Raw genomic sequence first — 15,191 nt, 5'->3', positions numbered from 1 at the left:
AGGTTGTGATAAGTTTAGAGAGGAAGAAAAGTTGGTTTGTGAGTGGTGGGTCCTTCAGTTTGTCGGATAACGGCGATACCGTTGAGGTGTGCGAGGTGGCCACTTGCAAATTGAAGGCCAGTTGAGCAGGCTTTTTTGAAGCTTGCTGCATTTGTGTGGATAAAAAGGTAATGTCAGAAGTGGGATTCCAACCCACGCACCTAGAAAGGGACCAGAATACAGCAACCTTCGGTAAGGCAAAGATTATAGTCCTTGAGTCTGGCACCTTATACCACTCGGCCAGCCTGACAACGGGCAGAGCAAGGTGAGAAAAATGTGCTCCAAATTCCGCACACTAACTGAGCAGCAGCACAATCGTTCATTTCACGAGCTCAGGACCTACAAAGCGCTTTACAGCCAATGAAGTATTTGTAAAGTGGAGGCACTGTTATAATGTAGAAAAGGCGCCAGCAAATTTGCGCACAGCAAGATCCCACAAACAGCAATATGATCATGACCAGATAATCCGGTTTTTTCAGTGATGTTGATATAGGAATAAATATTGAATGGAAGTTATAACTAGTTTGTTCCAACATGCATCTAATTACTGGTAGTGTCCTGTGGACATTTCGGTTCCTCCGACCTGTGTATTGCAAAATCGGTTATCGAGAATTTACCGTCGACGACTTTAATTTCCTTTATTCTAACCTTTCGCAAGGCAAATTCACAGCTCACTCACTCGTCATTGCTTTCAAAACGGGAGCAGCTTTCAGTGGTAGCGTGGCCGAGTGGTCTAAGGCGCTGGATTTAGGCTCCAATCTCTTCGGAGGCGTGGGTTCGAATCCCACCGCTGCCAGAATTTGTGGCGTGTAATATTTGCCAATTTTGGTGAGGGGAAAGCAAGTCGCTCTGTGAGCAGTGCCTTGAGTTTGTTGAATACCGTTGAGGTGTTTGACGTGGCCACTTGCAAATTGAAAGCCTTTTGACGCTGGCTGCATTTGTGTGGGTAAAAATGACATGTCAGAGGTGGGAGTGCAACCCATGGCCCAAGAAAAGGACCAGAATTCGCCAACCTTTGATCAGGTAAGGATTAACAGTCCTTGATTCTGGCACCTTACTCCACTCAGCCATCCTGACAACTGGGCACAGCAGCTCCAGAAAAATGTGTTTCAACTTCACACAAACTCCCATTCATTCTTACTGCGTGTCTTATCAGGCAGTGCTAGTCATTAAGTTCATTATCTCTACAATTCAACCAATATTCATACGCACAGATATCTCCCAACAACTCGCATTTTCCAATCTAGCGGGTAACATCCTACAATTCTGCTTGCTCAGCCTGACAAAACATAAGCAGCAGAGCTGACGTTCAAACGCAAGCCCTTCAACAACAAAGCACAATCCAACAGTAGTTCCAAGCAGGACATTTCAGTCTCTCATTCGCGGGCTTTTTCAATTCACACAATACATTGATGTGGCAAGTGCTATTTGGAGTCCTGCGCCCCAGAAAGTCACCAGGATCTCCCAGCTCTGTGACGGGAAACAAGGTGCTCTGCAGCTATTGTGCCCTTGGCCTGAAGCATCAGTCTGAGCGTTGCCACCTGAAAGGCTCAGTCCACAAAGGCATCGATTGTGGCAACTTTTACGTGTTGGTGCCTGATTCGCTTGGCTCTGGCAAAATGTTAATGTCAGAAGTAACAGTGGAAGTCATTCTCTGAGTAACAGAGCACAATTCAGAAGCCTTTGTGTGGAAGAAGTCCCATTCTTTGACTCTGCTGCCCTGTTCTGAGAAACACCACCGGGGTTGAAAGCCACAGTACAAGAAAACAATGTGGAATTCAGCAACGCGGGAGGGTAACAATGTAATGCTCTGAGTGTGCTGCTTTTTCGTGTGGCAAAGGGTTGAAAGGAGAAGCGTGATTTGAAGCCTTATCCCCGAGAAGAGCGTGAGGTTGTGATAAGTTTAGAGAGGAAGAAAAGTTGGTTTGTGAGTGGTGGGTCCTTCAGTTTGTCGGATAACGGCGATACCGTTGAGGTGTGCGAGGTGGCCACTTGCAAATTGAAGGCCAGTTGAGCAGGCTTTTTTGAAGCTTGCTGCATTTGTGTGGATAAAAAGGTAATGTCAGAAGTGGGATTCCAACCCACGCACCTAGAAAGGGACCAGAATACAGCAACCTTCGGTAAGGCAAAGATTATAGTCCTTGAGTCTGGCACCTTATACCACTCGGCCAGCCTGACAACGGGCAGAGCAAGGTGAGAAAAATGTGCTCCAAATTCCGCACACTAACTGAGCAGCAGCACAATCGTTCATTTCACGAGCTCAGGACCTACAAAGCGCTTTACAGCCAATGAAGTATTTGTAAAGTGGAGGCACTGTTATAATGTAGAAAAGGCGCCAGCAAATTTGCGCACAGCAAGATCCCACAAACAGCAATATGATCATGACCAGATAATCCGGTTTTTTCAGTGATGTTGATATAGGAATAAATATTGAATGGAAGTTATAACTAGTTTGTTCCAACATGCATCTAATTACTGGTAGTGTCCTGTGGACATTTCGGTTCCTCCGACCTGTGTATTGCAAAATCGGTTATCGAGAATTTACCGTCGACGACTTTAATTTCCTTTATTCTAACCTTTCGCAAGGCAAATTCACAGCTCACTCACTCGTCATTGCTTTCAAAACGGGAGCAGCTTTCAGTGGTAGCGTGGCCGAGTGGTCTAAGGCGCTGGATTTAGGCTCCAATCTCTTCGGAGGCGTGGGTTCGAATCCCACCGCTGCCAGAATTTGTGGCGTGTAATATTTGCCAATTTTGGTGAGGGGAAAGCAAGTCGCTCTGTGAGCAGTGCCTTGAGTTTGTTGAATACCGTTGAGGTGTTTGACGTGGCCACTTGCAAATTGAAAGCCTTTTGACGCTGGCTGCATTTGTGTGGGTAAAAATGACATGTCAGAGGTGGGAGTGCAACCCATGGCCCAAGAAAAGGACCAGAATTCGCCAACCTTTGATCAGGTAAGGATTAACAGTCCTTGATTCTGGCACCTTACTCCACTCAGCCATCCTGACAACTGGGCACAGCAGCTCCAGAAAAATGTGTTTCAACTTCACACAAACTCCCATTCATTCTTACTGCGTGTCTTATCAGGCAGTGCTAGTCATTAAGTTCATTATCTCTACAATTCAACCAATATTCATACGCACAGATATCTCCCAACAACTCGCATTTTCCAATCTAGCGGGTAACATCCTACAATTCTGCTTGCTCAGCCTGACAAAACATAAGCAGCAGAGCTGACGTTCAAACGCAAGCCCTTCAACAACAAAGCACAATCCAACAGTAGTTCCAAGCAGGACATTTCAGTCTCTCATTCGCGGGCTTTTTCAATTCACACAATACATTGATGTGGCAAGTGCTATTTGGAGTCCTGCGCCCCAGAAAGTCACCAGGATCTCCCAGCTCTGTGACGGGAAACAAGGTGCTCTGCAGCTATTGTGCCCTTGGCCTGAAGCATCAGTCTGAGCGTTGCCACCTGAAAGGCTCAGTCCACAAAGGCATCGATTGTGGCAACTTTTACGTGTTGGTGCCTGATTCGCTTGGCTCTGGCAAAATGTTAATGTCAGAAGTAACAGTGGAAGTCATTCTCTGAGTAACAGAGCACAATTCAGAAGCCTTTGTGTGGAAGAAGTCCCATTCTTTGACTCTGCTGCCCTGTTCTGAGAAACACCACCGGGGTTGAAAGCCACAGTACAAGAAAACTATGTGGAATTCAGCAACGCGGGAGGGTAACAATGTAATGCTCTGAGTGTGCTGCTTTTTCGTGTGGCAAAGGGTTGAAAGGAGAAGCGTGATTTGAAGCCTTATCCCCGAGAAGAGCGTGAGGTTGTGATAAGTTTAGAGAGGAAGAAAAGTTGGTTTGTGAGTGGTGGGTCCTTCAGTTTGTCGGATAACGGCGATACCGTTGAGGTGTGCGAGGTGGCCACTTGCAAATTGAAGGCCAGTTGAGCAGGCTTTTTTGAAGCTTGCTGCATTTGTGTGGATAAAAAGGTAATGTCAGAAGTGGGATTCCAACCCACGCACCTAGAAAGGGACCAGAATACAGCAACCTTCGGTAAGGCAAAGATTATAGTCCTTGAGTCTGGCACCTTATACCACTCGGCCAGCCTGACAACGGGCAGAGCAAGGTGAGAAAAATGTGCTCCAAATTCCGCACACTAACTGAGCAGCAGCACAATCGTTCATTTCACGAGCTCAGGACCTACAAAGCGCTTTACAGCCAATGAAGTATTTGTAAAGTGGAGGCACTGTTATAATGTAGAAAAGGCGCCAGCAAATTTGCGCACAGCAAGATCCCACAAACAGCAATATGATCATGACCAGATAATCCGGTTTTTTCAGTGATGTTGATATAGGAATAAATATTGAATGGAAGTTATAACTAGTTTGTTCCAACATGCATCTAATTACTGGTAGTGTCCTGTGGACATTTCGGTTCCTCCGACCTGTGTATTGCAAAATCGGTTATCGAGAATTTACCGTCGACGACTTTAATTTCCTTTATTCTAACCTTTCGCAAGGCAAATTCACAGCTCACTCACTCGTCATTGCTTTCAAAACGGGAGCAGCTTTCAGTGGTAGCGTGGCCGAGTGGTCTAAGGCGCTGGATTTAGGCTCCAATCTCTTCGGAGGCGTGGGTTCGAATCCCACCGCTGCCAGAATTTGTGGCGTGAAATATTTGCCAATTTTGGTGAGGGGAAAGCAAGTCGCTCTGTGAGCAGTGCCTTGAGTTTGTTGAATACCGTTGAGGTGTTTGACGTGGCCACTTGCAAATTGAAAGCATTTTGACGCTGGCTGCATTTGTGTGGGTAAAAATGACATGTCAGAGGTGGGAGTGCAACCCATGGCCCAAGAAAAGGACCAGAATTCGCCAACCTTTGATCAGGTAAGGATTAACAGTCCTTGATTCTGGCACCTTACTCCACTCAGCCATCCTGACAACTGGGCACAGCAGCTCCAGAAAAATGTGTTTCAACTTCACACAAACTCCCATTCATTCTTACTGCGTGTCTTATCAGGCAGTGCTAGTCATTAAGTTCATTATCTCTACAATTCAACCAATATTCATACGCACAGATATCTCCCAACAACTCGCATTTTCCAATCTAGCGGGTAACATCCTACAATTCTGCTTGCTCAGCCTGACAAAACATAAGCAGCAGAGCTGACGTTCAAACGCAAGCCCTTCAACAACAAAGCACAATCCAACAGTAGTTCCAAGCAGGACATTTCAGTCTCTCATTCGCGGGCTTTTTCAATTCACACAATACATTGATGTGGCAAGTGCTATTTGGAGTCCTGCGCCCCAGAAAGTCACCAGGATCTCCCAGCTCTGTGACGGGAAACAAGGTGCTCTGCAGCTATTGTGCCCTTGGCCTGAAGCATCAGTCTGAGCGTTGCCACCTGAAAGGCTCAGTCCACAAAGGCATCGATTGTGGCAACTTTTACGTGTTGGTGCCTGATTCGCTTGGCTCTGGCAAAATGTTAATGTCAGAAGTAACAGTGGAAGTCATTCTCTGAGTAACAGAGCACAATTCAGAAGCCTTTGTGTGGAAGAAGTCCCATTCTTTGACTCTGCTGCCCTGTTCTGAGAAACACCACCGGGGTTGAAAGCCACAGTACAAGAAAACAATGTGGAATTCAGCAACGCGGGAGGGTAACAATGTAATGCTCTGAGTGTGCTGCTTTTTCGTGTGGCAAAGGGTTGAAAGGAGAAGCGTGATTTGAAGCCTTATCCCCGAGAAGAGCGTGAGGTTGTGATAAGTTTAGAGAGGAAGAAAAGTTGGTTTGTGAGTGGTGGGTCCTTCAGTTTGTCGGATAACGGCGATACCGTTGAGGTGTGCGAGGTGGCCACTTGCAAATTGAAGGCCAGTTGAGCAGGCTTTTTTGAAGCTTGCTGCATTTGTGTGGATAAAAAGGTAATGTCAGAAGTGGGATTCCAACCCACGCACCTAGAAAGGGACCAGAATACAGCAACCTTCGGTAAGGCAAAGATTATAGTCCTTGAGTCTGGCACCTTATACCACTCGGCCAGCCTGACAACGGGCAGAGCAAGGTGAGAAAAATGTGCTCCAAATTCCGCACACTAACTGAGCAGCAGCACAATCGTTCATTTCACGAGCTCAGGACCTACAAAGCGCTTTACAGCCAATGAAGTATTTGTAAAGTGGAGGCACTGTTATAATGTAGAAAAGGCGCCAGCAAATTTGCGCACAGCAAGATCCCACAAACAGCAATATGATCATGACCAGATAATCCGGTTTTTTCAGTGATGTTGATATAGGAATAAATATTGAATGGAAGTTATAACTAGTTTGTTCCAACATGCATCTAATTACTGGTAGTGTCCTGTGGACATTTCGGTTCCTCCGACCTGTGTATTGCAAAATCGGTTATCGAGAATTTACCGTCGACGACTTTAATTTCCTTTATTCTAACCTTTCGCAAGGCAAATTCACAGCTCACTCACTCGTCATTGCTTTCAAAACGGGAGCAGCTTTCAGTGGTAGCGTGGCCGAGTGGTCTAAGGCGCTGGATTTAGGCTCCAATCTCTTCGGAGGCGTGGGTTCGAATCCCACCGCTGCCAGAATTTGTGGCGTGTAATATTTGCCAATTTTGGTGAGGGGAAAGCAAGTCGCTCTGTGAGCAGTGCCTTGAGTTTGTTGAATACCGTTGAGGTGTTTGACGTGGCCACTTGCAAATTGAAAGCCTTTTGACGCTGGCTGCATTTGTGTGGGTAAAAATGACATGTCAGAGGTGGGAGTGCAACCCATGGCCCAAGAAAAGGACCAGAATTCGCCAACCTTTGATCAGGTAAGGATTAACAGTCCTTGATTCTGGCACCTTACTCCACTCAGCCATCCTGACAACTGGGCACAGCAGCTCCAGAAAAATGTGTTTCAACTTCACACAAACTCCCATTCATTCTTACTGCGTGTCTTATCAGGCAGTGCTAGTCATTAAGTTCATTATCTCTACAATTCAACCAATATTCATACGCACAGATATCTCCCAACAACTCGCATTTTCCAATCTAGCGGGTAACATCCTACAATTCTGCTTGCTCAGCCTGACAAAACATAAGCAGCAGAGCTGACGTTCAAACGCAAGCCCTTCAACAACAAAGCACAATCCAACAGTAGTTCCAAGCAGGACATTTCAGTCTCTCATTCGCGGGCTTTTTCAATTCACACAATACATTGATGTGGCAAGTGCTATTTGGAGTCCTGCGCCCCAGAAAGTCACCAGGATCTCCCAGCTCTGTGACGGGAAACAAGGTGCTCTGCAGCTATTGTGCCCTTGGCCTGAAGCATCAGTCTGAGCGTTGCCACCTGAAAGGCTCAGTCCACAAAGGCATCGATTGTGGCAACTTTTACGTGTTGGTGCCTGATTCGCTTGGCTCTGGCAAAATGTTAATGTCAGAAGTAACAGTGGAAGTCATTCTCTGAGTAACAGAGCACAATTCAGAAGCCTTTGTGTGGAAGAAGTCCCATTCTTTGACTCTGCTGCCCTGTTCTGAGAAACACCACCGGGGTTGAAAGCCACAGTACAAGAAAACAATGTGGAATTCAGCAACGCGGGAGGGTAACAATGTAATGCTCTGAGTGTGCTGCTTTTTCGTGTGGCAAAGGGTTGAAAGGAGAAGCGTGATTTGAAGCCTTATCCCCGAGAAGAGCGTGAGGTTGTGATAAGTTTAGAGAGGAAGAAAAGTTGGTTTGTGAGTGGTGGGTCCTTCAGTTTGTCGGATAACGGCGATACCGTTGAGGTGTGCGAGGTGGCCACTTGCAAATTGAAGGCCAGTTGAGCAGGCTTTTTTGAAGCTTGCTGCATTTGTGTGGATAAAAAGGTAATGTCAGAAGTGGGATTCCAACCCACGCACCTAGAAAGGGACCAGAATACAGCAACCTTCGGTAAGGCAAAGATTATAGTCCTTGAGTCTGGCACCTTATACCACTCGGCCAGCCTGACAACGGGCAGAGCAAGGTGAGAAAAATGTGCTCCAAATTCCGCACACTAACTGAGCAGCAGCACAATCGTTCATTTCACGAGCTCAGGACCTACAAAGCGCTTTACAGCCAATGAAGTATTTGTAAAGTGGAGGCACTGTTATAATGTAGAAAAGGCGCCAGCAAATTTGCGCACAGCAAGATCCCACAAACAGCAATATGATCATGACCAGATAATCCGGTTTTTTCAGTGATGTTGATATAGGAATAAATATTGAATGGAAGTTATAACTAGTTTGTTCCAACATGCATCTAATTACTGGTAGTGTCCTGTGGACATTTCGGTTCCTCCGACCTGTGTATTGCAAAATCGGTTATCGAGAATTTACCGTCGACGACTTTAATTTCCTTTATTCTAACCTTTCGCAAGGCAAATTCACAGCTCACTCACTCGTCATTGCTTTCAAAACGGGAGCAGCTTTCAGTGGTAGCGTGGCCGAGTGGTCTAAGGCGCTGGATTTAGGCTCCAATCTCTTCGGAGGCGTGGGTTCGAATCCCACCGCTGCCAGAATTTGTGGCGTGTAATATTTGCCAATTTTGGTGAGGGGAAAGCAAGTCGCTCTGTGAGCAGTGCCTTGAGTTTGTTGAATACCGTTGAGGTGTTTGACGTGGCCACTTGCAAATTGAAAGCCTTTTGACGCTGGCTGCATTTGTGTGGGTAAAAATGACATGTCAGAGGTGGGAGTGCAACCCATGGCCCAAGAAAAGGACCAGAATTCGCCAACCTTTGATCAGGTAAGGATTAACAGTCCTTGATTCTGGCACCTTACTCCACTCAGCCATCCTGACAACTGGGCACAGCAGCTCCAGAAAAATGTGTTTCAACTTCACACAAACTCCCATTCATTCTTACTGCGTGTCTTATCAGGCAGTGCTAGTCATTAAGTTCATTATCTCTACAATTCAACCAATATTCATACGCACAGATATCTCCCAACAACTCGCATTTTCCAATCTAGCGGGTAACATCCTACAATTCTGCTTGCTCAGCCTGACAAAACATAAGCAGCAGAGCTGACGTTCAAACGCAAGCCCTTCAACAACAAAGCACAATCCAACAGTAGTTCCAAGCAGGACATTTCAGTCTCTCATTCGCGGGCTTTTTCAATTCACACAATACATTGATGTGGCAAGTGCTATTTGGAGTCCTGCGCCCCAGAAAGTCACCAGGATCTCCCAGCTCTGTGACGGGAAACAAGGTGCTCTGCAGCTATTGTGCCCTTGGCCTGAAGCATCAGTCTGAGCGTTGCCACCTGAAAGGCTCAGTCCACAAAGGCATCGATTGTGGCAACTTTTACGTGTTGGTGCCTGATTCGCTTGGCTCTGGCAAAATGTTAATGTCAGAAGTAACAGTGGAAGTCATTCTCTGAGTAACAGAGCACAATTCAGAAGCCTTTGTGTGGAAGAAGTCCCATTCTTTGACTCTGCTGCCCTGTTCTGAGAAACACCACCGGGGTTGAAAGCCACAGTACAAGAAAACTATGTGGAATTCAGCAACGCGGGAGGGTAACAATGTAATGCTCTGAGTGTGCTGCTTTTTCGTGTGGCAAAGGGTTGAAAGGAGAAGCGTGATTTGAAGCCTTATCCCCGAGAAGAGCGTGAGGTTGTGATAAGTTTAGAGAGGAAGAAAAGTTGGTTTGTGAGTGGTGGGTCCTTCAGTTTGTCGGATAACGGCGATACCGTTGAGGTGTGCGAGGTGGCCACTTGCAAATTGAAGGCCAGTTGAGCAGGCTTTTTTGAAGCTTGCTGCATTTGTGTGGATAAAAAGGTAATGTCAGAAGTGGGATTCCAACCCACGCACCTAGAAAGGGACCAGAATACAGCAACCTTCGGTAAGGCAAAGATTATAGTCCTTGAGTCTGGCACCTTATACCACTCGGCCAGCCTGACAACGGGCAGAGCAAGGTGAGAAAAATGTGCTCCAAATTCCGCACACTAACTGAGCAGCAGCACAATCGTTCATTTCACGAGCTCAGGACCTACAAAGCGCTTTACAGCCAATGAAGTATTTGTAAAGTGGAGGCACTGTTATAATGTAGAAAAGGCGCCAGCAAATTTGCGCACAGCAAGATCCCACAAACAGCAATATGATCATGACCAGATAATCCGGTTTTTTCAGTGATGTTGATATAGGAATAAATATTGAATGGAAGTTATAACTAGTTTGTTCCAACATGCATCTAATTACTGGTAGTGTCCTGTGGACATTTCGGTTCCTCCGACCTGTGTATTGCAAAATCGGTTATCGAGAATTTACCGTCGACGACTTTAATTTCCTTTATTCTAACCTTTCGCAAGGCAAATTCACAGCTCACTCACTCGTCATTGCTTTCAAAACGGGAGCAGCTTTCAGTGGTAGCGTGGCCGAGTGGTCTAAGGCGCTGGATTTAGGCTCCAATCTCTTCGGAGGCGTGGGTTCGAATCCCACCGCTGCCAGAATTTGTGGCGTGAAATATTTGCCAATTTTGGTGAGGGGAAAGCAAGTCGCTCTGTGAGCAGTGCCTTGAGTTTGTTGAATACCGTTGAGGTGTTTGACGTGGCCACTTGCAAATTGAAAGCATTTTGACGCTGGCTGCATTTGTGTGGGTAAAAATGACATGTCAGAGGTGGGAGTGCAACCCATGGCCCAAGAAAAGGACCAGAATTCGCCAACCTTTGATCAGGTAAGGATTAACAGTCCTTGATTCTGGCACCTTACTCCACTCAGCCATCCTGACAACTGGGCACAGCAGCTCCAGAAAAATGTGTTTCAACTTCACACAAACTCCCATTCATTCTTACTGCGTGTCTTATCAGGCAGTGCTAGTCATTAAGTTCATTATCTCTACAATTCAACCAATATTCATACGCACAGATATCTCCCAACAACTCGCATTTTCCAATCTAGCGGGTAACATCCTACAATTCTGCTTGCTCAGCCTGACAAAACATAAGCAGCAGAGCTGACGTTCAAACGCAAGCCCTTCAACAACAAAGCACAATCCAACAGTAGTTCCAAGCAGGACATTTCAGTCTCTCATTCGCGGGCTTTTTCAATTCACACAATACATTGATGTGGCAAGTGCTATTTGGAGTCCTGCGCCCCAGAAAGTCACCAGGATCTCCCAGCTCTGTGACGGGAAACAAGGTGCTCTGCAGCTATTGTGCCCTTGGCCTGAAGCATCAGTCTGAGCGTTGCCACCTGAAAGGCTCAGTCCACAAAGGCATCGATTGTGGCAACTTTTACGTGTTGGTGCCTGATTCGCTTGGCTCTGGCAAAATGTTAATGTCAGAAGTAACAGTGGAAGTCATTCTCTGAGTAACAGAGCACAATTCAGAAGCCTTTGTGTGGAAGAAGTCCCATTCTTTGACTCTGCTGCCCTGTTCTGAGAAACACCACCGGGGTTGAAAGCCACAGTACAAGAAAACTATGTGGAATTCAGCAACGCGGGAGGGTAACAATGTAATGCTCTGAGTGTGCTGCTTTTTCGTGTGGCAAAGGGTTGAAAGGAGAAGCGTGATTTGAAGCCTTATCCCCGAGAAGAGCGTGAGGTTGTGATAAGTTTAGAGAGGAAGAAAAGTTGGTTTGTGAGTGGTGGGTCCTTCAGTTTGTCGGATAACGGCGATACCGTTGAGGTGTGCGAGGTGGCCACTTGCAAATTGAAGGCCAGTTGAGCAGGCTTTTTTGAAGCTTGCTGCATTTGTGTGGATAAAAAGGTAATGTCAGAAGTGGGATTCCAACCCACGCACCTAGAAAGGGACCAGAATACAGCAACCTTCGGTAAGGCAAAGATTATAGTCCTTGAGTCTGGCACCTTATACCACTCGGCCAGCCTGACAACGGGCAGAGCAAGGTGAGAAAAATGTGCTCCAAATTCCGCACACTAACTGAGCAGCAGCACAATCGTTCATTTCACGAGCTCAGGACCTACAAAGCGCTTTACAGCCAATGAAGTATTTGTAAAGTGGAGGCACTGTTATAATGTAGAAAAGGCGCCAGCAAATTTGCGCACAGCAAGATCCCACAAACAGCAATATGATCATGACCAGATAATCCGGTTTTTTCAGTGATGTTGATATAGGAATAAATATTGAATGGAAGTTATAACTAGTTTGTTCCAACATGCATCTAATTACTGGTAGTGTCCTGTGGACATTTCGGTTCCTCCGACCTGTGTATTGCAAAATCGGTTATCGAGAATTTACCGTCGACGACTTTAATTTCCTTTATTCTAACCTTTCGCAAGGCAAATTCACAGCTCACTCACTCGTCATTGCTTTCAAAACGGGAGCAGCTTTCAGTGGTAGCGTGGCCGAGTGGTCTAAGGCGCTGGATTTAGGCTCCAATCTCTTCGGAGGCGTGGGTTCGAATCCCACCGCTGCCAGAATTTGTGGCGTGAAATATTTGCCAATTTTGGTGAGGGGAAAGCAAGTCGCTCTGTGAGCAGTGCCTTGAGTTTGTTGAATACCGTTGAGGTGTTTGACGTGGCCACTTGCAAATTGAAAGCATTTTGACGCTGGCTGCATTTGTGTGGGTAAAAATGACATGTCAGAGGTGGGAGTGCAACCCATGGCCCAAGAAAAGGACCAGAATTCGCCAACCTTTGATCAGGTAAGGATTAACAGTCCTTGATTCTGGCACCTTACTCCACTCAGCCATCCTGACAACTGGGCACAGCAGCTCCAGAAAAATGTGTTTCAACTTCACACAAACTCCCATTCATTCTTACTGCGTGTCTTATCAGGCAGTGCTAGTCATTAAGTTCATTATCTCTACAATTCAACCAATATTCATACGCACAGATATCTCCCAACAACTCGCATTTTCCAATCTAGCGGGTAACATCCTACAATTCTGCTTGCTCAGCCTGACAAAACATAAGCAGCAGAGCTGACGTTCAAACGCAAGCCCTTCAACAACAAAGCACAATCCAACAGTAGTTCCAAGCAGGACATTTCAGTCTCTCATTCGCGGGCTTTTTCAATTCACACAATACATTGATGTGGCAAGTGCTATTTGGAGTCCTGCGCCCCAGAAAGTCACCAGGATCTCCCAGCTCTGTGACGGGAAACAAGGTGCTCTGCAGCTATTGTGCCCTTGGCCTGAAGCATCAGTCTGAGCGTTGCCACCTGAAAGGCTCAGTCCACAAAGGCATCGATTGTGGCAACTTTTACGTGTTGGTGCCTGATTCGCTTGGCTCTGGCAAAATGTTAATGTCAGAAGTAACAGTGGAAGTCATTCTCTGAGTAACAGAGCACAATTCAGAAGCCTTTGTGTGGAAGAAGTCCCATTCTTTGACTCTGCTGCCCTGTTCTGAGAAACACCACCGGGGTTGAAAGCCACAGTACAAGAAAACAATGTGGAATTCAGCAACGCGGGAGGGTAACAATGTAATGCTCTGAGTGTGCTGCTTTTTCGTGTGGCAAAGGGTTGAAAGGAGAAGCGTGATTTGAAGCCTTATCCCCGAGAAGAGCGTGAGGTTGTGATAAGTTTAGAGAGGAAGAAAAGTTGGTTTGTGAGTGGTGGGTCCTTCAGTTTGTCGGATAACGGCGATACCGTTGAGGTGTGCGAGGTGGCCACTTGCAAATTGAAGGCCAGTTGAGCAGGCTTTTTTGAAGCTTGCTGCATTTGTGTGGATAAAAAGGTAATGTCAGAAGTGGGATTCCAACCCACGCACCTAGAAAGGGACCAGAATACAGCAACCTTCGGTAAGGCAAAGATTATAGTCCTTGAGTCTGGCACCTTATACCACTCGGCCAGCCTGACAACGGGCAGAGCAAGGTGAGAAAAATGTGCTCCAAATTCCGCACACTAACTGAGCAGCAGCACAATCGTTCATTTCACGAGCTCAGGACCTACAAAGCGCTTTACAGCCAATGAAGTATTTGTAAAGTGGAGGCACTGTTATAATGTAGAAAAGGCGCCAGCAAATTTGCGCACAGCAAGATCCCACAAACAGCAATATGATCATGACCAGATAATCCGGTTTTTTCAGTGATGTTGATATAGGAATAAATATTGAATGGAAGTTATAACTAGTTTGTTCCAACATGCATCTAATTACTGGTAGTGTCCTGTGGACATTTCGGTTCCTCCGACCTGTGTATTGCAAAATCGGTTATCGAGAATTTACCGTCGACGACTTTAATTTCCTTTATTCTAACCTTTCGCAAGGCAAATTCACAGCTCACTCACTCGTCATTGCTTTCAAAACGGGAGCAGCTTTCAGTGGTAGCGTGGCCGAGTGGTCTAAGGCGCTGGATTTAGGCTCCAATCTCTTCGGAGGCGTGGGTTCGAATCCCACCGCTGCGAGAATTTGTGGCGTGTAATATTTGCCAATTTTGGTGAGGGGAAAGCAAGTCGCTCTGTGAGCAGTGCCTTGAGTTTGTTGAATACCGTTGAGGTGTTTGACGTGGCCACTTGCAAATTGAAAGCATTTTGACGCTGGCTGCATTTGTGTGGGTAAAAATGACATGTCAGAGGTGGGAGTGCAACCCATGGCCCAAGAAAAGGACCAGAATTCGCCAACCTTTGATCAGGTAAGGATTAACAGTCCTTGATTCTGGCACCTTACTCCACTCAGCCATCCTGACAACTGGGCACAGCAGCTCCAGAAAAATGTGTTTCAACTTCACACACACTCCCATTCATTCTTACTGCGTGTCCTTTCAGGCAGCGCCAGTCATTAAGTTCATCGTCCCTACAATTCAACCAACATTCATACGCACAGATATCTCCCAACAACTCGCATTTTCCAATCTACCGGGTAACATCCTACAATTCTGCTTGCTCAGCCTGACATAAGACAAGCAGCACAGCTGACGTTCGAACGCAAGCCCTTCAAAAACAAAGCACAATCCAACAGTAGTTCCAAGCAGGACATTTCAGTTCACTTTTTCAATTCACACAATACATTGATGTGGCAAGTGCTATTTGGAGCCCTGCGCCGCAGAACGTCACCAGGATCTCCTAGCTCTGTGAAGGGAAACGAGGTGCTCTGCAGCTATGTGCCCTTGGCCTGAAGCATCAGTCTGAGCGTTACCACTTGAAGGGCTCAGTCCACAAAGGCAACGACTCTGGCAACTTTTCCGTGTTGGTGCCTGATTCGCTTGGCTCTGGTGCCTTCTTTGCTGGCAAAATGTTAATGTCAGAATTAACAGTGGAAGTCATTC

At 46.3% G+C, this 15,191-nt stretch overlaps 8 non-coding genes across 8 annotated transcripts; all 8 read left to right on the top strand.

The window, feature by feature from the left end:
- Positions 1-753: 753 nt before the first annotated feature.
- On the top strand, positions 754-835 carry trnal-uag (transfer RNA leucine (anticodon UAG)). The gene has a single exon. It is a non-coding gene; the product is annotated as a tRNA-Leu (tRNA).
- A 1,846-nt stretch (positions 836-2,681) lies between these two features.
- On the top strand, positions 2,682-2,763 carry trnal-uag (transfer RNA leucine (anticodon UAG)). The gene has a single exon. It is a non-coding gene; the product is annotated as a tRNA-Leu (tRNA).
- A 1,846-nt stretch (positions 2,764-4,609) lies between these two features.
- Positions 4,610-4,691, top strand: trnal-uag (transfer RNA leucine (anticodon UAG)). The gene has a single exon. It is a non-coding gene; the product is annotated as a tRNA-Leu (tRNA).
- A 1,846-nt stretch (positions 4,692-6,537) lies between these two features.
- On the top strand, positions 6,538-6,619 carry trnal-uag (transfer RNA leucine (anticodon UAG)). The gene has a single exon. It is a non-coding gene; the product is annotated as a tRNA-Leu (tRNA).
- A 1,846-nt stretch (positions 6,620-8,465) lies between these two features.
- trnal-uag (transfer RNA leucine (anticodon UAG)) lies at positions 8,466-8,547 on the top strand. Its single transcript has one exon. It is a non-coding gene; the product is annotated as a tRNA-Leu (tRNA).
- Positions 8,548-10,393: 1,846 nt separating this feature from the next.
- On the top strand, positions 10,394-10,475 carry trnal-uag (transfer RNA leucine (anticodon UAG)). The gene has a single exon. It is a non-coding gene; the product is annotated as a tRNA-Leu (tRNA).
- Positions 10,476-12,321: 1,846 nt separating this feature from the next.
- On the top strand, positions 12,322-12,403 carry trnal-uag (transfer RNA leucine (anticodon UAG)). The gene has a single exon. It is a non-coding gene; the product is annotated as a tRNA-Leu (tRNA).
- A 1,846-nt stretch (positions 12,404-14,249) lies between these two features.
- Positions 14,250-14,331, top strand: trnal-uag (transfer RNA leucine (anticodon UAG)). The gene has a single exon. It is a non-coding gene; the product is annotated as a tRNA-Leu (tRNA).
- Positions 14,332-15,191: the final 860 nt, after the last annotated feature.

The sequence above is a fragment of the Pristiophorus japonicus genome, chromosome 8, assembly GCF_044704955.1.
Source record: "Pristiophorus japonicus isolate sPriJap1 chromosome 8, sPriJap1.hap1, whole genome shotgun sequence".
Taxonomy (NCBI): domain Eukaryota; kingdom Metazoa; phylum Chordata; class Chondrichthyes; family Pristiophoridae; genus Pristiophorus; species Pristiophorus japonicus.
This window is presented reverse-complemented; position numbering and strand designations above follow the sequence as displayed.